Genomic DNA, 21,397 nt, shown 5'->3' with positions numbered 1-21,397 from the left:
ACAGGTAACATCATTACATAGCATCCCATCATCTCACAAATAGCTTCATCCTTATTCATTCATTTTATGCAACAATTAGATGTAAGCCTCATAACTGAGGCTATTATATAAACATCGTTATGGTAAAGTGGCCGTATTGTCTCTCATGAGTTTCACAAAATTGTATCAAACGGACCAGTTCGTAGCTGGATTCTTCACCGATCTTTTATACATTCTCCAGAACATAAATATTGTTCGGACCTCCAGTTCTGTGAGGTGGAAGATATTCCTTTGTTCTCTCTATGAAAACTCACTCTCTCTCTATACTGTGGCCATAAGGAGATAGTCTTCTCCAGGAATTTACGACCTCTCTGACCACAGCAGCCTGGGAGTAGGAGACAGAGGGAGATGGTGCAGCGGTAGGGGGATGGTGCTCGCTGTGTCCAAAGAGGGCAACGTCATGACAACGTGGTCTGTGGTTGTGAGGCCGGTTGGGCGTACTGCCAAATTCTCTAAAATGACATTGACAGATAGCTTATGATAGAGAAATTAACATTCAATTATCTGGCAACAGCTCTGGTGGACATTCCTGCAGTCAACATGCCAGTTGCAGACTCTGTGGCATTGTGTTGTGTGACAAAACTGCACATTTTATAATGACCTTTTATTGTCCCCAGCACAAGGTGTAAAGATCATGCTGTTTAAGAAGTATTTTGATATGCCACACCTGTCAGGTGGGTGTATTAAAATTGAGACAACCTTTTTGAAGCAGTTACTAAAACAGCTGTGTTAGATCTGTACAAGATATTTCTGTTCCGATTCCAAGATGTCATACCCTCTAACTTTTTGTCTAACTTGTTGGGAAAGTGTTTAAAAGTAGCTGATTTGTGTCAAAAGTTACATTGTTTACAGTGAATGTTAGAAGTCATGATGTCACAATGGGGAGCTTTAGAATGTCCCATTGAAGTGAATGAGAAGAAAAAGAAAGACAAAAATGTACATTTACATTTTACATTTAAGTCATTTAGCAGGCGCTCTTATCCAGAGCGACTTACAAAATGGTGCATTCACCTTATGATATCCAGTGGAACAACCACTTTACAATAGTGCATCTAAATATTTTAAGGGGGGGGGGGGGGGGGTTAGAAGGATTACTTTATCCTATCCTAGGTATTCCTTAAAGAGGTGGGGTTTCAGGTGTCTCCGGAAGGTGGTGATTGACTCCGCTGTCCTGGCGTCGTGAGGGAGCTTGTTCCACCATTGGGGTGCCAGAGCAGCGAACAGTTTTGACTGGGCTGAGCGGGAACTGTGCTTCCTCAGAGGTAGGGGGGCCAGCAGGCCAGTGGTGGATGAACGCAGTGCCCTTGTTTGGGTGTAGGGCCTGATCAGAGCCTGAAGGTATGGAGGTGCCGTTCCCTTCACAGCTCCGTAGGCAATCACCATGGTCTTGTAGCGGATGCGAGCTTCAACTGGAAGCCAGTGGAGAGAGCGGAGGAGCGGGGTGACGTGAGAGAACTTGGGAAGGTTGAACACCAGACGGGCTGCGGCGTTCTGGATGAGTTGTAGGGGTTTAATGGCACAGGCAGGGAGCCCAGCCAACAGCGAGTTGCAGTAATCCAGACGGGAGATGACAAGTGCCTGGATTAGGACCTGCGCCGCTTCCTGTGTGAGGCAGGGTCGTACTCTGCGAATGTTGTGGAGCATGAACCTACAGGATCGGGTCACCGCCTTGATGTTAGTGGAGAACGACAGGGTGTTGTCCAGGATCACGCCAAGGTTCTTAGCACTCTGGGAGGAGGACACAAGGGAGTTGTCAACCGTGATGGCGAGATCATGGAACGGGCAGTCCTTCCCCGGGAGGAAGAGCAGCTCTGTCTTGCCGAGGTTCAGCTTGAGCTGGTGATCCGTCATCCACACTGATATGTCTGACAGACATGCAGAGATGCGATTCGCCGCCTGGTTATCAGAAGGGGGAAAGGAGAAGATTAATTGTGTGTCGTCTGCATAGCAATGATAGGAGAGACCATGTGAGGATATGACAGAGCCAAGTGACTTGGTGTATAGCGAGAATAGGAGAGGGCCTAGAACAGAGCCCTGGGGGACACCAGTGGTGAAAGCGCATGGTGCGGAGACAGATTCTCGCCACGCCACCTGGTAGGTGCGACCTGTCAGGTAGGACGCAATCCAAGCGTGGGCCGCGCCGGAGATGCCCAACTCGGAGAGGGTGGAGAGGAGGATCTGATGGTTCACAGTATCAAAGGCAGCAGATAGGTCTAGAAGTATGAGAGCAGAGGAGAGAGAGTTAGCTTTAGCAGTGCGGAGAGCCTCCGTGACACAGAGAAGAGCAGTCTCAGTTGAATGCCCAGTCTTGAAACCTGACTGATTAGGATCAAGAAGGTCATTCTGAGAGAGATAGCAGGAGAGCTGGCCAAGGACGGCACGTTCAAGAGTTTTGGAGAGAAAAGAAAGAAGGGATACTGGTCTGTAGTTGTTGACATCGGAGGGATCGAGTGTAGGTTTTTTCAGAAGGGGTGCAACTCTCGCTCTCTTGAAGACGGAAGGGACGTAGCCAGCGGTCAAGGATGAGTTGATGAGCGAGGTGAGGAAGGGGAGAAGGTCTCCGGAAATGGTCTGGAGAAGAGAGGAGGGGATAGGGTCAAGTGGGCAGGTTGTTGGGCGGCCGGCCGTCACAAGACGCGAGATTTCATCTGGAGAGAGAGGGGAGAAAGAGGTCAAAGCACAGGGTAGGGCAGTGTGAGCAGGACCAGCGGTGTCGTTTGACTTAGCAAACGAGGATCGGATATCGTCAACCTTCTTTTCAAAATGGTTGACGAAGTCATCCGCAGAGAGGGAGGAGGGGGGGGGAGGGGGAGGAGGATTCAGGAGGGAGGAGAAGGTAGCAAAGAGCTTCCTAGGGTTAGAGGCAGATGCTTGGAATTTAGAGTGGTAGAAAGTGGCTTTAGCAGCAGAGACAGAAGAGGAGAATGTAGAGAGGAGTGAGTGAAAGGATGCCAGGTCCGCAGGGAGGCGAGTTTTCCTCCATTTCCGCTCGGCTGCCCGGAGCCCTGTTCTGTGAGCTCGTAGTGAGTCGTCGAGCCACGGAGCAGGAGGGGAGGACCGAGCGAAAAAAATTATTGTTTAAAATCTATGAAATAGTTAAATGTAAGCAGATTATTCCAGAACGTTCTTTAACCTGTTAGGGCTAGGGGGCAGTATTGACACGGCTGGATAAAAAACATACCCGATTTAATCTGGTTACCACTCCTACCCAGTAACTAGAATATGCATATACTTATTACATATGGATAGAAAACACCCGAAAGTTTCTAAAACTGTTTGAATGGTGTCTGTGAGTATAACAGAACTCAAATGGCAGGTCAAAACCTGAGAGATTCCTTTACAGGAAGTGGCCTGTCTGACCATTTCTTGAACTTCTTTTCCATCTCTATCTTTTACTAAGGATCTCTGCTCTAACGTGACACTTCCCACGTCGACCATAGGCGCTCAGAGCCCGGGAAAAAACAGAATGTCGTCATTCCAGCCCCAGGCTGAAACACATTATCGCCTTTCTCAAGTGGCCGATCAAGGGACTCTGGGCTTATGCGCATGACCCGACCGCCCCCGCCTTTGTGATTTTTTCCTCTGTTTGCCGAAAAGGAGATTCCCTGTCGGAATATTATCGCTTTTCTACGAGAAAAATGGCGTAAAAATTGATTTTAAACAGCGGTTGACATGCTTCGAAGTACGGTAATGGAATATTTAGAATTTTATTGTCACGAATTGCGCCATGCGCGCGACACTTCTTTACCATTTCGGATAGTGTCTGGAACGCACGAACAAAACGCCGCTATTCGGATATAACGATGGATTATTTTGGACCAAACCAACATTTGTTATTGAAGTAGACGTCCTGGGAGTGCATTCTGACGAAGACAACAAAAGGTAATCAAACTTTTATAATAGTAAATATGATTATGGTGAGTGCTAAACTTGCCGGGTGTCTAAATAGCGAGCCCGTGATGCCTGGGCTATGTACTTAGAATATTGCAAAATGTGCTTTCACCAAAAAGCTATTTTAAAATCGGACATATCGAGTGCATAGAGGAGGTCTGTATCTATAATTCTTAAAATAATTGTTATGCTTTTTGTGAACGTTTATCGTGAGTAATTTAGTAAAATGTTAGCGAATTCCCCGGAAGTTTGCGGGGGGTATGCTAGTTCTGAACGTCACATGCTACTGTAAAAAGCTGGTTTTTGATATAAATATGAACTTGATTGAACAAAACATGCATGTATTGTATAACATAATGTCCTAGGGTTGTCATCTGATGAAGATCATCAAAGGTGAGTGCTGCATTTAGCTGTCTTCTGGGTTTTGGTGACATTATATGCTGGCTTGAAAAATGGGTGTCTGATTATTTCTGGCTTGGTACTCTGCTGACATAATCTAATGTTTTGCTTTCGTTGTAAAGCCTTTTTGAAATCGGACAGTGTGGTTAGATTAACGAGAGTCTTGTCTTGAAATAGCTGTAAAATAGTCATATGTTTGAGAAATTGAAGTAATAGGATTTTTAAGGTTTTGAAAATCGCGCCACAGGCTGCAAGTGGCTGTTACGTAGGTGGGACGCAAGCGTCCCACCTAGCCCATAGAGGTTAATTACAATTACATGATTAATCAGTTTAACCTCTATGGGCTAGGTGGGACGCTTGCTAACATTTTACTAAATTACTCACGATAAACGTTCACAAAAAGCATAACAATTATTTTAAGAATTATAGATACAGACCTCCTCTATGCACTCGATATGTCCGATTTTAAAATAGCTTTTTGGTGAAAGCACATTTTGCAATATTCTAAGTACATAGCCCAGGCATCACGGGCTCGCTATTTAGACACCCGGCAAGTTTAGCACTCACCATAATCATATTTACTATTATAAAAATGTCATTACCTTTTGTTGTCTTCGTCAGAATACACACCCAGGACAGCTACTTCAATAACAAATGTTGGTTTGGTCCAAAATAATCCATCGTTATATCCGAATAGCGGCGTTTTGTTCGTGCGTTCCAGACACTATCCGAAATAGTAAAGAAGTGTCGCGCGCTTGGCGCAATTCCTGACAATAAAATTCAAAGTATTCCATTACCGTACGTCGAAGCATGTCAACCGCTGTTTAAAATCAATTTTTACGTCATTTTTCTCGTAGAAAAGCGATAATATTCCGACAGGGAATCTCCTTTTCGGCAAACAGAGGAAAAAATCCCAAAGGCGGGGGCGGTCGGGGTCACGCGCATAAGCTAGTGTCTCTTGATGGGCCACTTGAGAAAGGCGATAATGTGTTTCAGCCTGGGGCTGGAATGACGACATTCTGTTTTTTCCCGGGCTCTGAGAGCCTATGGAAGACGTGGGAAGTGTCACGTTAGAGCAGAGATCCTTAATAAATGATAGAGATGGAAAACAAGTTCAACAAATGGTCAGACAGGCCACTTCCTGTAAAGGAATCTCTCAGGTTTTGACCTGCCATTTGAGTTCTGTTATACTCACAGACACCATTCAAACAGTTTTAGAAAATGTAGGGTGTTTTCTATCCATATGTAATAAGTATATGCATATTCTAGTTACTGAGTAGGAGTGGTAACCAGATTAAATCGGGTATGTTTTTTATCCAGCCGTGTCAATGCTGCCCCCTAGCCCTAACAGGTTAATAGAGTAAAAGTGTGTTGAGTCGGTGATGTGCTAGAGTCTGATGTAGGCTAATTTGAAAACTGTGTGTTGTGTTTTTGAGGAGCCCCCTCAACCTTTTTTTGTAAGAACATAGTATATGGAACTGATTTAAATACATTTTGCTTAATTAACCCCTGTGCGGCATACGGGACGGACATCCAGCGAAAAATCATATCGCCATTAGCATAACAAAATGTAATAATAAAAAAAAAAAATTATATCGTTTTATAGATACACCTCTCCTGAATCGAACCACGTTGTCCAATTTTACTAAATTACTATTCGAAAACATTTCTAAAATGTAATATTGTCATTCTAAGATTTATAGATGAATATCTCTTGAAAGCACCTGTAATACCAGATTTAAAATTAACTTTACTGGGTAATCATACTTTGCGGTGAAAGGGGATGCGATACTCTGAAAAATAGGCTAACGTTACATGTCAGCGCCATCTTGGAACAATCGCACATCACATCTAGTCTTGTATACTATTCTCAATAATCCCTTACCTTTGGTTGTCTTCATCAGAAAGCACTTCCAGGAATCCCAGGTCCACAACAAATGTATTTTCGATCGAAAAAGTTCATCCATTATGTTCCATTAGCTTGTTCTTGTTAGCGCGTCTGAAGGCTGATCCAAATCCTCCGTCGGCCACGGGACAGCCATTTAGACAAAAAGCATTTTTTTCCCATTTATGTTCGTTCAAACATGTCAAACGTTGTATAACATAAATCTTCAGGGCCTGTTTCAACAAGAGAGCCAATAAGATTCGAGGGGGACGATTGCATTGTGTTTCAAAACGTTTCGAAAGGGGAGGGTAACCAGGGGCGCCGGCGTCATAATGGTGATGGCCCTCTCCGTGTGACCACGTTCCACTGTGTCTCATTCATTCAATTTTAACAGTAGAAGGCTCAAACCAATTTGTAAAGACTGGGGACATCTAGTGGAAGCAATAGGAAGTGCTCAATGAACCATAGCTCACGGTGTGATTAATAGGCAACGTGATGAAGTTGAGTTCGCAATTCAGAATTCCACTTCCTGTTTCCATCTGTCTCGGGGTTTTGACTGCCATATGAGTTCTGTTATACACAGACACCATTCAAACAGTTTTAGAAACTTTAGGGTGTTTTCTATCCACAAGTATTAATTATATGCATATCCTAGCTTCTGAGTTTGAGTAGGAGGCCGTTTAAAATGGGCACAAATTTTTTTCAAAAATCGCTTTAGCGCCCCCTATCCTAGGGGAACGCCAAGAGGTTAATTTGCTTAATATTATGGTGTTTCTATTCCAATAAAACAAAAAAACTCTCTGGGTTTCTGTTAGGTGGGAACAGAAAATATGGCGCTGTACAACATGACGATCGGGAGTAGGCTACAGTACTGGGCTATTTAGCTAAAGAATCCCTGTGTCGTGCGGGCACGCAGGAGACCAGGGTTCAATTACCTGATGGGGAGGAAGGAGTAGGCTGTCCCTTGTAAATAAGAGTGTTCTTAACCTGTTGGGTCTAGGGGGCAGCATTTGCACGTCTGGATAAAAAAAATGTACCCGATTTAATCTGGTTACTAATCCTACCCAGTAACTAGAATATGCATATACTTATTATATATGGATAGAAAACACTCTAAAGTTTCCAAAACTGTTTGAATGGTGTCTGTGAGTATAACAGAACTCATTTGGCAGGCAAAACCCTGAGACATTTTCTGACAGGAAGTGGATACCTGATGTGTTGTATTGACTTTAAACCTATCCCATTGAAAAACACAGGGGTTTAGGAATATTTTGGCACTTCCTATTGCTTCCACTAGATGTCACCAGCCTTTACAAAGTGTTTTGAGTCTTCTGGAGGGAGATCTGACCGAACAAGAGCCATGGAACGATGATGGCCCATTAGACACCTTGCGCGCGAGTTCATGTTGGGTACCCTCGTTCCAATACGTTATAAAAGAGTATGCATTCGTCCACCTTGAATATTATTCATGTTCTGGTTAAAAAAGGCCCTAATGATTTATGCTATACAACGTTTGACATGTTTGAACGAACGGAAATATATTTTTTCCCCTCGTTCATGACGAGAAGTCCGGCTGGCTTACATCATGTGCTAACGAGACGGAGATTTTTGGACATAAATGATGAGCTTTTTTGAACAAAACTACATTCGTTATGGACCTGTGATACCTGGAAGTGACATCTGATGAAGAGAATCAAAGGTAATGGATTATTTACATAGTATTTTCGATTTTAGATCTCCCCAACATGACGTCTAGTCTGTATCGCAACGCGTATTTTTCTGGGCGCAGTGCTCAGATTATTGCAAAGTGTGATTTCCCAGTAAGGTTATTTTTAAATCTGGCAAGTTGATTGCGTTCAAGAGATGTAAATCTATAATTCTTTAAATGACAATATAATATTTTACCAATGTTTTCTAATTTTAATTATTTAATTTGTTACGCTGACTTGACTGCCGGTTATTGGAGGGAAACGATTTCCTCAACATCAATGCCATAGTAAAACGCTGTTTTTGGATATAAATATGAACTTGATAGAACTAAAAATGCATGCATTGTCTAACATAATGTCCTAGGAGTGTCATCTGATGGAGATTGTAAAAGGTTAGTGCATCATTTTAGCTGGTTTTATGGTTTTGGTGACCCTGTCTTTGACTTGACAAAATATTACACACAACTCTTGTAAATGTACTGTCCTAACATACTCTAAATTTATGCTTTCGCCGTAAAACCTTTTTGAAATCGTAAAACGTGGTTAGATTAAGGAGATGTTTATCTTTCAAATGGTGTAACATAGTTGTATTTTTGAAAAATTTGAATTTTGACATTTATTTGGATTCAAATTTGCCGCTCTTGAAATGCACCTGCTGTTGATGGAGTGCACCACGGGTGGCACGCTAGCGTCCCACCTAGCCCCAAGAGGTTAACCTGTTGGGTCTAGGGGGCAGCATTTGCACGTCTGGATAAAAAAAATGTACCCGATTTAATCTGGTTACTAATCCTACCCAGTAACTAGAATATGCATATACTTATTATATATGGATAGAAAACACTCTAAAGTTTCCAAAACTGTTTGAATGGTGTCTGTGAGTATAACAGAACTCATTTGGCAGGCAAAACCCTGAGACATTTTCTGACAGGAAGTGGATACCTGATGTGTTGTATTGACTTTAAACCTATCCCATTGAAAAACACAGGGGTTTAGGAATATTTTGGCACTTCCTATTGCTTCCACTAGATGTCACCAGCCTTTACAAAGTGTTTTGAGTCTTCTGGAGGGAGATCTGACCGAACAAGAGCCATGGAACGGTGATGTCCCATTAGACACCTGGCGCGCTACTTCATGTTGGGTACCCTCGTTCCAATACGTTATAAAAGGCTATGCATTCGTCCACCTTGAATATTATTCATGTTCTGGTTAAAAAAGGCCCTAATGATTTATGCTATACAACGTTTGACATGTTTGAACGAACGGAAATATATTTTTTCCCCTCGTTCATGACGAGAAGTCCGGCTGGCTTACATCATGTGCTAACGAGACGGAGATTTTTGGACATAAATGATGAGCTTTTTTGAACAAAACTACATTCGTTATGGACCTGTGATACCTGGAAGTGACATCTGATGAAGAGAATCAAAGGTAATGGATTATTTACATAGTATTTTCGATTTTAGATCTCCCCAACATGACGTCTAGTCTGTATCGCAACGCGTATTTTTCTGGGCACAGTGCTCAGATTATTGCAAAGTGTGATTTCCCAGTAAGGTTATTTTTAAATCTGGCAAGTTGATTGCGTTCAAAAGATGTAAATCTATAATTCTTTAAATGACAATATAATATTTTACCAATGTTTTCTAATTTTAATTATTTAATTTGTGACGCTGACTTGACTGCCGGTTATTGGAGGGAAACGATTTCCTCAACATCAATGCCATAGTAAAACGCTGTTTTTGTATATAAATATGAACTTGATAGAACTAAAAATGCATGCATTGTCTAACATAATGTCCTAGGAGTGTCATCTGATGGAGATTGTAAAAGGTTAGTGTATCATTTTAGCTGGTTTTATGGTTTTGGTGACCCTGTCTTTGACTTGACAAAACATTACACACAACTCTTGTAAATGTACTGTCCTAACATACTCTAAATTTATGCTTTCGCCGTAAAACCTTTTTGAAATCGTAAAACGTGGTTAGATTAAGGAGATGTTTATCTTTCAAATGGTGTAACATAGTTGTATTTTTGAAAAATTTGAATTTTGACATTTATTTGGATTCAAATTTGCCGCTCTTGAAATGCACCTGCTGTTGATGGAGTGCACCACAGGTGGCACGCTAGCGTCCCACCTAGCCCCAAGAGGTTAACTGATTCCATATGTGTTATTTCATAGTTGTGATGTCTTCAGTATTATTCTACAATATAGAAAATAGTAAAAATAAAGAAAAACCCTGCAATGAGTAGGTGTGTCCACATTTTTGACTGGCACTTGCTTGATTAATATTATAGGGTTTCTATTTGAAGAAAAAATGAAAAACCCTCTGGGTTTCCATTACGATGGAATGGAAAATATGGTGCTGTACAACGTGACGGTCGGGAGTACAGCACTGGGCTATTTAGCTAAAGAATCCCTGTGTCGTGTGAGCACGCGGGAGACCGGGGTTCAATTTCCAGATGGGGAGGAAGCAGTAGGCTGTTGTCACGATTCCCACCGACGGTGGCGCCCCCTCCTGCTCGGGTGGCGCTCGGCGGTCGTCGTCACCGGCCTATTAGCTGCCACCGATTCCCTTTGCTTTTCCCTTTTTTTTATTTTTCACACCTGTAGTAAATTAGCCATTAGAAGGGCTATTTAGGTTAGCTGGCCCGCTCCTTTTCGTGCGGGATTAATTGTTGTGTCAGACTGTCTTGTTCATGTTCGGCTTGGCATTGTCATACTTTATTTATTCCCCTGTGTTTGGGAACTTTGATTTTCTTTCTCAAAGTGTTATTAAAAGAACAACACTCCCTGTGCTCGTTGCTTCCTGCGCCTCATTCCTAATCACGACTACCAACGCCGTTACAGAATCCCGCACCACCATAAAGTATGGAATCAGCGGAAGCAGCGAGCACTCCTCTGCCCTCGATGGAGGAACGCGTGCTCCACCACGCGACAGTCCTACATCGCATTTGATCGGCCATGGACCAGATGATGGAGAGGATGGACCGATGGGAGAGAAGTGGTATCCTCTCTCCACCTCCACCTCCCCCGATACAGCCATCTGCGCCTCCCATGACATCTGGCTCTGGCGCGCTTCGTTTGGCGCTCCCGAGGGAGTACGATGGGGCGGCGGCTGGGTGCCAGGGGTTTTTGCTCCAGCTTGAGCTGTACCTGGCCACCGTCAGACCTGCTCCCACGGGGGAGGAGAGCGTGAGTGCCCTCGTTTCTTGCCTGACGGGCCGAGCTCTGGAGTGGGCTAATGCGGTCTGGAACGGTCCAGACTCGGCGAGGGACCAGTACCCAGAGTTCACCCGCCGCTTTCGGGCCCTATGGAGGTGGGAGGGGCCGTGCCAAGGGGCACCGGAGGAGGTGGCTCCTCTTGCACCAGCTGTGGTCGGAGAGGACACACGGCCGACCGGTGCTGGAGGAGCCAGTCTGGGAGTCGAGATGGCAGGCAGAACACTTCTCGGTCACCTCAGGTGAGTCAGCACCAGATTCACCCAGAACCCCCTGTTGGTCACATGTTTTTACCTGTTTTTTTTACTAAATTTTTCCCCAGTTCCCAGCATAGGGCGCTAGTAGATTCAGGCGCAGCTGGGAATTTTATGGACCGTGGACTTGCCATCAAGCTGGGCATTCCGTGGGTGCCGTTAGATTCCCCCTTCCCCGTGCACTCCCTAGATAGCCGACCATTAGGGTCAGGGCTAGTCAGGGAGTCTACGGTGCCACTGGACATGGTAACGCAGGGGAATCATATGGAACGCATTAGTTTTTTCCTTATTGATTCGCCTGCGTTTCCGGTGGTGCTGGGGGTCCCCTGGCTGGCTGGTCACAATCCCCGTATTTCGTGGAAGGCTGAGAAGTGTGAGTTTTCCAAACGAGCCGTCTCCTTTCTGGGTTATCGCATTTCCACCACGGGGGTGGTGATGGAGTGTGACCGCGTTAAGGCCGTGCGTAATTGGCCGACTCCAACCACGGTGAAGGAGGTGCAGCGGTTCTTAGGCTTTGCCAATTACTACCGGAGGTTTATCCGGGGTTTTGGCCAGGTAGCGGCTCCCATTACCTCACTGCTGAAGGGGGGGCCGGTGCATTTGCGATGGTCGACGGAGGCGGACGGAGCCTTCAAGAGGTTGAAGGCGCTGTTCACCGACGCACCCGTGTTGGCGCACCCGGACCCGTCTTTAGCGTTCGTTGTGGAGGTGGACGCATCCGAGGCTGGGGTGGGTGCCGTGCTATCACAGCGCTCGGGTACGCCATCGAAACTCCGCCCCTGCGCTTTCTTTTCGAAGAAGCTCAGTTCGGCGGAGCGTAACTACGATGTGGGGGACAGGGAGTTGCTAGCGGTGGTTAAAGCTCTGAGGGTGTGGAGGCACTGGCTTGAGGGGGCTAAACACCCCTTTCTCATCTGGACCGACCACCGAAACCTGGAGTACATCCGGGCAGCGAGGAGACTGAATCCACGTCAGGCGAGGTGGGCCATGTTCTTCGCCCGGTTTAGGTTTACCATCTCCTATAGACCGGGTTCCCTGAATACTAGGGCCGACGCGCTGTCCCGTCTCTATGACACGGAGGACCGGCCCATCGATCCAACTCCCATCATTCCAGCATCTAGGCTGGTGGCGCCAGTGGTATGGGAGGTGGACGCGGACATCGAGCGGGCATTGGTGTTGGAACCTGCGCCTGCGCAGGTGCCCGTAGGGCGCATATATGTGCTGCTCGGTGTTCGTGATCGTTTGATTCGGGTGGGCGCACACGTTACCTACTGCGGGTCATCCTGGTGAGGCGAGGACAGTGCGGGGTCTAAGGGGGAAGTACTGGTGGCCCACCTTGGCTAAGGACGTGAGGTCCTATGTCTCTTCCTGTTTGGTGTGTGCCCAGAGTAAGGCTCCTAGGCATCTACCCGTTCCACAACGACTATGGTCGCACCTGTCCATCGACTTCTTAACAGATCTTCCCCCCTCTCAGGGGAACACAGCGATTCTGGTGGTTGTGGATCGGTTCTCTAAGTCCTGCCGTCTCCTCCCATTGCCCGGTCTCCCTACGGCCCTGCAGACTGCGGAGGCCCTATTTACCCACGTCTTCCGGCGCTACGGGGTGCCGGAGGACATTGTCTCTGATCGAGGTTCCCAGTTCACATCCAGGGTCTGGAAAGCGTTTATGGAGCGGCTGGGGTCTCGGTCAGTTTGACCTCCGGTTATCACCCCGAGAGCAATGGGCAGGCGGAGAGGGTGAACCAGGAGGTGGGCAGGTTCCTGAGGTCGTATTGCCAGGACCGGCCAGGGGAGTGGGCGAGGTATATTCCCTGGGCTGAATTAGCCCAGAACTCACTTCGCCACTCCTCAACTAACATATCACCCTTTCAGTGTGTGTTAGGTTACCAGCCGGTCCTGGCTCCATGGCACCAGAGCCAGACCGAGGCTCCTGCGGTGGAGGACTAGGTCCAGCACTCCAAGGAGACCTGGAGAGCCGTCCAGAACTCACTAAAGGAGGCCAGTGCGCGGCAGAAGAGTGCTGACTGCCACCGCAGTGAGGCACCCGTGTTCGCACCGGGAGACAGGGTCTGGCTCTCGACCCGGAACCTGCCCCTCCGCGTGCCCTGCCGGAAGCTGGGGCCGCAGTGTGTGGGGCCCTTCAAAGTCCTGAGGAGGATAAACGAGGTGTGTTATCGGTTGCAACTCCCTTCCTATTACCGTATTAACCCCTCGTTTCATGTGTCTCTCCTCAGGCCGGTGGTAGCTGGTCCCCTTCACGAAGATGAGGTGCCGGAGGTCCCTCCACCCCCTCTGGACATCGGGGGGTCCCCGGCGTACAGCATACGGGCCATTCTGGACTCGAGACGCCGGGCGAGGGGCCTGCAGTACCTCGTGGACTGGGAGGGGTACGGCCCGGAGGAGAGGTGCTGGGTGCCGGCGGCGGACGTCCTGGACCCACCTATGTTGAGGGAGTTCCACCACCTCCGTCCGGATCGCCCTGCCCCTCGCCCTCCGGGTCGCGAATTTGACACCCACCAAGTTTGGCACTCACCAAACTCAGATTTACTATAAGAAAAATTGGATTACCTTTGCTGTTCTTCGTCAGAATGCACTCCCAGGACTTCTACTTCATCACCCAATGTTGTTTTGGTTCCAAATAATCCATAGTTATATCCAAACAGCGGCGTTTTGTTCTTGCGTTCAAGACACTATCCGAAGGGTGATGCGCTGGCGCATATCGTGACAAAAAAAATCAAAATATTCCATTACCGTACTTCGAAGCATGTCAAACGCTGTTTAAAATCAACTTTTATGCGATTTTTCTCGTAAAATAGCGATAATATTCCGACCAGGAGACGTTGTTTTCGTTCAAAGACTGAAAATGTAAAATGGACTCTTCACGTCCACACGCGCGCCCGTTTCATTGTTCTCAGATCGACCACTATCCAAATGCACTACTGTTTTTCGCCCAGGGACTGCAGAGTCATCATTCCCCGTTCTGGCGCCTTCTGAGAGCCTATGGGAGCCTTAGAAAATGTCACGTTACAGCAGAGATCCTCTGTTTTCGATAAAGAGGCTATAGAAGGCCAAGAAATGGTCAGAGATGGCACTTCCTGTATAGAATCTTCTCAGGTTTTGTCCTGCCATATGAGTTCTGTTATACTCACAGACACCAAACAGTTTTAGAAACTTTAGGGTGTTTTCTATCCAAATCAAACAATTATATGCATATTCTAGTTTCTGGGCAGGAGTAATAACCAGATTAAATAGGGTACATTTTTTTATCCGGCCGTGAAAATACTGCCCCCTATCCTAAACACGTTAACTAGCTTCTCAAAGCACTTCATGATGACAGAAGTGAGTGCTACGTGGCGATAGTCATTTAGTTCAGTTCCTTTACCTTTGCTTTCTTGGGTAACATCTTGAATCAAGTAACATCAGGAACATCTTGAAGCAAGTGGGGACAGCAGACTGGGATAGGGAGAGATTGAATATGTCCGTAAAGACTCTAGCCAGCTGGTCTGCGCATGCTCTGAGGACACGGCTAGTGATGCCATCTGGGCTGGCAGCCTTGCGAGGGTTAACACGCTTACATTTCTTACTCACGTCGGCCACGGAGAACGAGAGCCCACAGTCCTTGGGAGCATGCCAAGTCGGTGGCACTGTGTTATCCTCAAAGCGGGAGAAGAAGGTGTTTAGCTTGTCAGGGAACGGTGTCCTCGACATGGCTGGTTTTCCCCTTTCTTCAGGGCCACTTTCCATCACTAGTAATAGTCTCTGTGTCTGGTGTATGTTACACACATTCCTCTTTGCATCTGAAGACGTCGACGCTAGGCAGGTTGAGGAAGAGGTGAACTCCCAACTTGGTCGACGATGTTTCAGACTTCAGTGGTCCCTCTTTCATTTGCGGTCATGGTTGTCTAACATAAAAAATAAAATAAACTTTACTTTATGTTCACCACCCTCCACTGACAATTTCACAACTCCAACATTGTTTACACACACTCCTTCGACCACCAGCACAGTAGTGGTAGTCTCCTCTTTCCAAGAAGTAAAATAAATTAGAAAATTAAATATAGTCGACTATATTTAATGGATTTGTCGGGACTATCTTGAATCAATGCACTGAACCGTCCAAAAATCCTGAGTCCCTATATATAATCTGTTTTAATCGTCACCAGTTAACTGATGTGCGCATCTGATGTGCATTAATCATCAAAACATTTAACATTAGTGAATTTCAAATTATGGTTAACGAGAGAATCTCACCTTGTGTCACGTCCTGATCAGAAAGGAGTATTTTGTTATTGAAGTTTGGTCAGGACGTGGCAGGGGGTGTTTGTTTAGAGTGTCTTGGGGTTTGTTGGTCTATGTGCTTATGTAAGAGGGGTGTTTGTTTAGAGTGTTCCGGGGTTTTGGTCTATGATCTATGTTAGTGTATTTCTATGTTCAGTTCATTGGATTGACCTTCAATTGGAGGCAGCTGTTCCTCGTTGCCTCTGATTGAAGGTCCTATGTATAGGGGTGTTTTTGTAAAGGGATTTGTGGGTAGTTGTCTCCTATTTTGTGTCTGTGCACCTGACAGGACTGTTTAGTGGCGTTTGTTGTTTTGTATATACGTGATTTGTTTGTTTTTCCTTCTTTTGATTTAATAAAGAAGATGAGTATACACGTTCCCGCTGCACCTTGGTCTAATCCTTACGACGCCCGTTACACCTTGATAGTGGTGTAGGCAGACAACTGGCTATCTGATGGCACTGGTGATGTCAAGAAATGTCATTCTACACAATTGAATAATATAAAAAAAATACAGGTAGACGGATCTATATTTAGTAGCTGGGTTGCCATTTTAACAATATGCTTATGCTTTTTAAGACTTAGGAACAGTCATCAATGTAAGACAATGCTTTGGTTAAAGGTGAATATACCCAGTCACTGAACCCAGAAAAGTCTATCCTTGGTACTTACTGATACAATCTTTTCACCTTGTGTGTCAGTCCCTTTACTGTTTTTAAAATGTGCAAATGGTTTTCGCAAGTTACATAATTAAAACACATTGGTTATGGTCTCACTATTCAATAATTCTCTCCTCGGTACTCATGCCAAGCAACTTGACCTGGAGGGCAGTAGGATGACTGAAGACACTGTAAAAATCTTAACTTGCAGCAATTGTATTTTCTTAATTTTACCTAAAGTATTTACTTTATCTAATGTTTTCATGTAATATTGAGTTTGTGATCATCTGACAAACATTGGACTCATCGATATACAAAGCAGTCTTTGTTTTCTCACCATCATATTATCTTTATTAGATTATGCTATAGTATATATTTTGGAAAGTGCATATGTAGTGGCCATAGTCTAGGTTTCGAACAGGGTTCTGACTAGAGGGAGTACAGCTACGACCGGAAGTCACTTTTTTGTAGCAGGTTAGGAGAATTTACGCAGCAGGTTAGGATAATGAATGTGTCAGGTTAGGAGATTTAGGTTAAGGTTAGGAAAAGAGTTGGTGTTGGCTAAAATACTCTTCTAAACTGCTATGACAAGTCACTTCCGGTCGTAGCTGTACTCCCTCTAGTCACGTCCCAGGAACAGGTGTCGCGTGCCTATGATGTGTCACAGTAACCACCCAATCTAATTATTTGCTGTTGAAATGTTTGACGCTGCTGCAGCTTGCCAAAAAATTCTGCAACGGGAGTAACGTTAACGTTAGCTAACTGGCTAGCCAGCCATTGGTTGAAGCATCTAATGTAAGTCAACAGTAAGCCAGCAGCAAAGAAGTGTTAACTAGCTTAGTAGTGTCACTTGTCATGAATAAGATGAGAGCACATTATTATACAAAACATGTTTCCATCTAACAAAGTGGCCATAACAATCTCTTCAGGTGTAGCTAGCTGGCTGGGTAGCTTGCACTACATATGGGTGTCAGCAGAAAGGTTGGAAACCTCAGAGCCAACCCAAGACAGCTCTGCCTTTGCAAAGTACATGTCATCCCCTTGTGGTTATTTTTTTACATGTTTTTGTGTGTTGAGGCTAGTCCCCCCCTCTCTCTCCCTCCAGCTCAATTTCAGCTGCCGCCTACGAGTGGTAGCTCAGAAGAACTACTTCAACATGCTGGAGAAGATCGTACAGAAGGGTGAGAGAAAGAGAGCGATATGTCCTCATCGTGCTTTAAGAGTCTGGTCTGTGTACTCAGTGGTCTGTCAGAATATCACACAGTAACTATAGCATTTTTCCTAATGGCACAACCCCTAGTTTTACCACTGAGCCATACCTAGTGTTTGCACTGCTCCCTGGTTGGACAAGTGAAATGCAGCATCACATTTTCTCTGAGACCAACACTTCTCTGCCCTCATTTCAATGAACTTAGACAGTCATACTGGATTTCTTGGTACTTGTGGCTCAGTTGGTAGAGCATGGTGTTTGCAACGCCAGGGTTGTGGGTTCGATTCCCACGGGGGACCAGTATGGATGTTTTTTTAAATGAAATGTATGCATTCACTACTGTAAATCGCTCTGGATAAGAGCGTCTGCTAAATGACTAAAATGTAAATGTAAAAATGTACTTTTTGATAAACCACACGGCTGTAGTCATGACTGGGCTGCTGTTGCCAGATCTAGGCCTTAGGTCACACTTGGGTAGGAAAACATAATTAGCTGAAGTATATAAAGACATAAGCTGTGTTCGAATACCCATCCTAACATACTGTATACTACATACTTAATGAGTATATACTACATACGTATACTACATTTTAGTATACTGCTCCTTTCAGTTGAGCAAACTAGCTCTTCGCCTGTCTACCGGAAGTTGATGCTGTTGCTATGCAAGTTCTTGCTAGCTAGTTAGCTGGGGCTAGGCGTCACATCAGCAACATCCGGTGAAATTGGAGGGCGTGCAATTCAAATAAATAATTGTAATATTAAACATTTATGAACATACAAGTATCTTATATCGGTCAAAAGCTTAAATTCTTGTTAATCTAACTGCATTGTCAGATTTACAATAGGCTTTACAGCGAAAGCATACCATGCGATTGTTTGAGGACGGCACCCCACAACATGTTTCTCAACCAGGACAGGCTTCATAAAATCACAAATAGCGATTAAATAATCACTTACTTTTTGAAAGTCTTCCTCTGTTTGCAATCCCAAGGGTCCCAGCTACAACATGCGTGGTTGTTTTGTTAGATAAAATTATTTTTATATCCCAAAAAGTCAGTTTAGTTGGCGCCATCGATTTCAGTAATCCACTCGTTCAACATACAGACAAAGGAATCCAAAAAGCTACCGGTAAACTTTGTTAAAACAAGTCAAACTACGTTTCTATTTAATCCTCAGGTACCCTAAAATGTAATTAAACTATAATATTTCATATGGAAAGAAGTATGTTAAATAGAAAAGTAAAATTAGCAAGTGCGCGTCGTCTTCGTCACGCGCCCACTCTTTGAACCAAAACTCAAAATTCTTCCTCGTTTTGGAAGAAACAAGCCTGAAACCTTGAACAAAGACTGTTAACATCTAATGGAAGCCATAGGAATTGCAATCCGGTAGCTGGAATTGCATAGGACTCATAGCTTTCCATTGAAAGAGCATGGGTTCTCAACAACAACAAGAAATCCTGGTTGGTTTTTTGGCTACCATATCAATTTTGTTATAGTCTCATAAATTATTTTAACACTTCTAAAAACTTCAAAGTGTTTTCTATCCAATGGTACCAATTATATGCATATGGCTGGCTTCTGGGCCTGAGTAACAGGCAGTTTACTTTGGGCACATCAGTCAGGCGGAAATTCTGAAAAAAGGACGACTTCAATCTGGAGTGCAAGAGTGCACTCGTAAATTCAAAGCGTTGTCAGTTTGTAAATTCAGAGCATTGACTTGAGCGTTCTGACCTTACAACTGCAATCAAGCACCCAAGCTAATGTTGGCTAGCTTGCTAGCTACTTCCAGACACAAATGAGACCACTCTGACCATTTTACTCGGCCTAGCAGAGCTGGTTAGGCAGTTTTTATGTTATTTACTGACACCGGCCATATTAAACGGGTGTTGAGTGCTCGTAAATTCATTATTCTGCGTTCTGGTACACTCAAAAGAGTGCTCTGAAATCGGTGTAGATGGCCAGAGAGAATTTACGAAAGCACCCGAATGTCCATTGTGAACACACAACAACTATACCATTTAGCTAAGCTAATTTAAACGGTCAATAAACATTGGGTAGTTAGTTAGTTACATGGCCTATTGTTAATATGATGATACTTCCGGTTTGGAGCGAGCAGTCGCACCACGCTTCGCTCCACAGGTAATACTACACTTCGCTACATTACAACGGCTTGATTTGTTTGATCTGAGCAATTCTTCTTAGCTAGCTACATAGCCGTCTTTGTATCAAAGATAATTGTGTAGTTTTGAGTAACTGAGTAATTATCGAGGCTAGCTATCTTCGTCCTCCTAACGTAGTCAACACTGCTAGCTGCTAGCTAGCTAGTCATCACTGTTAGCTAGCCAACTTCTACCGACTAGCAGCACCGCAGAAACTATTACATTACAACGCAACGACTTGATTAGTGTGGTGTTAGTGTTAGTTAGCCAGCTACATAGTTGTCTTTGCTGTCTCTGTATCTAAGATAATTGTGTAGTTTGAGTTTGAGTATTATCGAGGTGTGCTAGCCAGCCGCGACGCGGCGCCAGACTTACTCAACACACCTAGTCATCGTTAACCCACTGCCAGCTAGCCAACCGTTACCGACTAGCAGCGCTGTAGTTACTAATACTTTACAACGGAACGATTTGACTAGTGCAGTGTTACCTAGCTAGCTACCTAGTTGTCTTTGTCATAGCTTGATAATTGTTAATTGATAATTGTTAGCTAGCCAGCCATCGAGGTTAGCTAGCCAGCTATTTCCGTCCCCCGTGACGCCATTTTTCCTAACCTAGCCAACTATTACCGACGAGCAGCATTGTTGAAACTAAATACACTACAAGGAACGTCTTGATTAGTGTTATGTTAGCTAGCTAGCTACAAAGTTGCTTTGTATCACGACAAGGTGTAGTACTGAAACTACCGAGGTTACCTAGCCAGCTACACGTTCAAAGTCAACAACGCAGCCACTGCTAGCTAGCCTACTCCACCAGCCAGCAGTACTGTATCATTCTAGTCAATAACATTTTTGCAACGTAAGCTTAACTTCCTGAACATTCGAGACGTGTAGTCCACTTGTCACTCCAATCTAATTTGCATTAGCCTAGCCTCTTCTGTAGCTTGTCTACTATGTGTCTGCCTATCCCTGTTCTCTCTCCTCTGCACAGGCCATACAAACGCTCCACACCGCGTGGCCGCTGCCACTCTAACCTGGTGGTCCCAGCGCGCACGACCCACGTGGAGTTCCAGGTCTCCGGCAGCCTCTGAAACTGCCAGGTCTGCAGCCAACAAGGCTGAGTTCATCTCAGCCTATGCTACCCTCCAGTCCCTAGACTTCCTGGCGCTGACGGAAACATGGATCACCACAGATAACACTGCTACTCCTACTGCTCTCTCCTCGTCTGACTACGTGTTCTCGCATACCCCTAGAGCATCGAGCCAGCGGGGTGGTGGCACTGGAATCCTCATCTCTCCCAAGTGGACATTCTCTCTTTCTCCCCTGACCCATCTGTCTATCTCCTCATTTGAATTCCATGCTGTCACAGTTACCAGCCCTTTCAAGCTTAACATCCTTATCATTTATCGCCCTCCAGGTTCCCTTGGAGAGTTCATCAATGAGCTTGACGCCTTGATAAGTTCCTTTCCTGAGGATGGCTCACCTCTCACAGTTCTGGGTGACTTTAACCTCCCCACGTCTACCTTCGACTCATTCCTCTCTGCCTCCTTCTTTCCACTCCTCTCCTCTTTCGACCTCACCCTCTCACCTTCCCCCCCTACTCACAAGGCAGGCAATACGCTTGACCTCATCTTTACTAGATGCTGTTCTTCCACTAATCTCATTGCAACTCCCCTCCAAGTCTCCGACCACTACCTTG

The sequence above is a fragment of the Salmo salar genome, chromosome 16 (assembly GCF_965601325.2).
Source record: "Salmo salar chromosome 16, fSalSal1, whole genome shotgun sequence".
In the NCBI taxonomy this organism is placed as follows: Eukaryota; Metazoa; Chordata; class Actinopteri; order Salmoniformes; family Salmonidae; genus Salmo; species Salmo salar.
Note: the sequence above shows the minus strand (reverse complement) of the source record.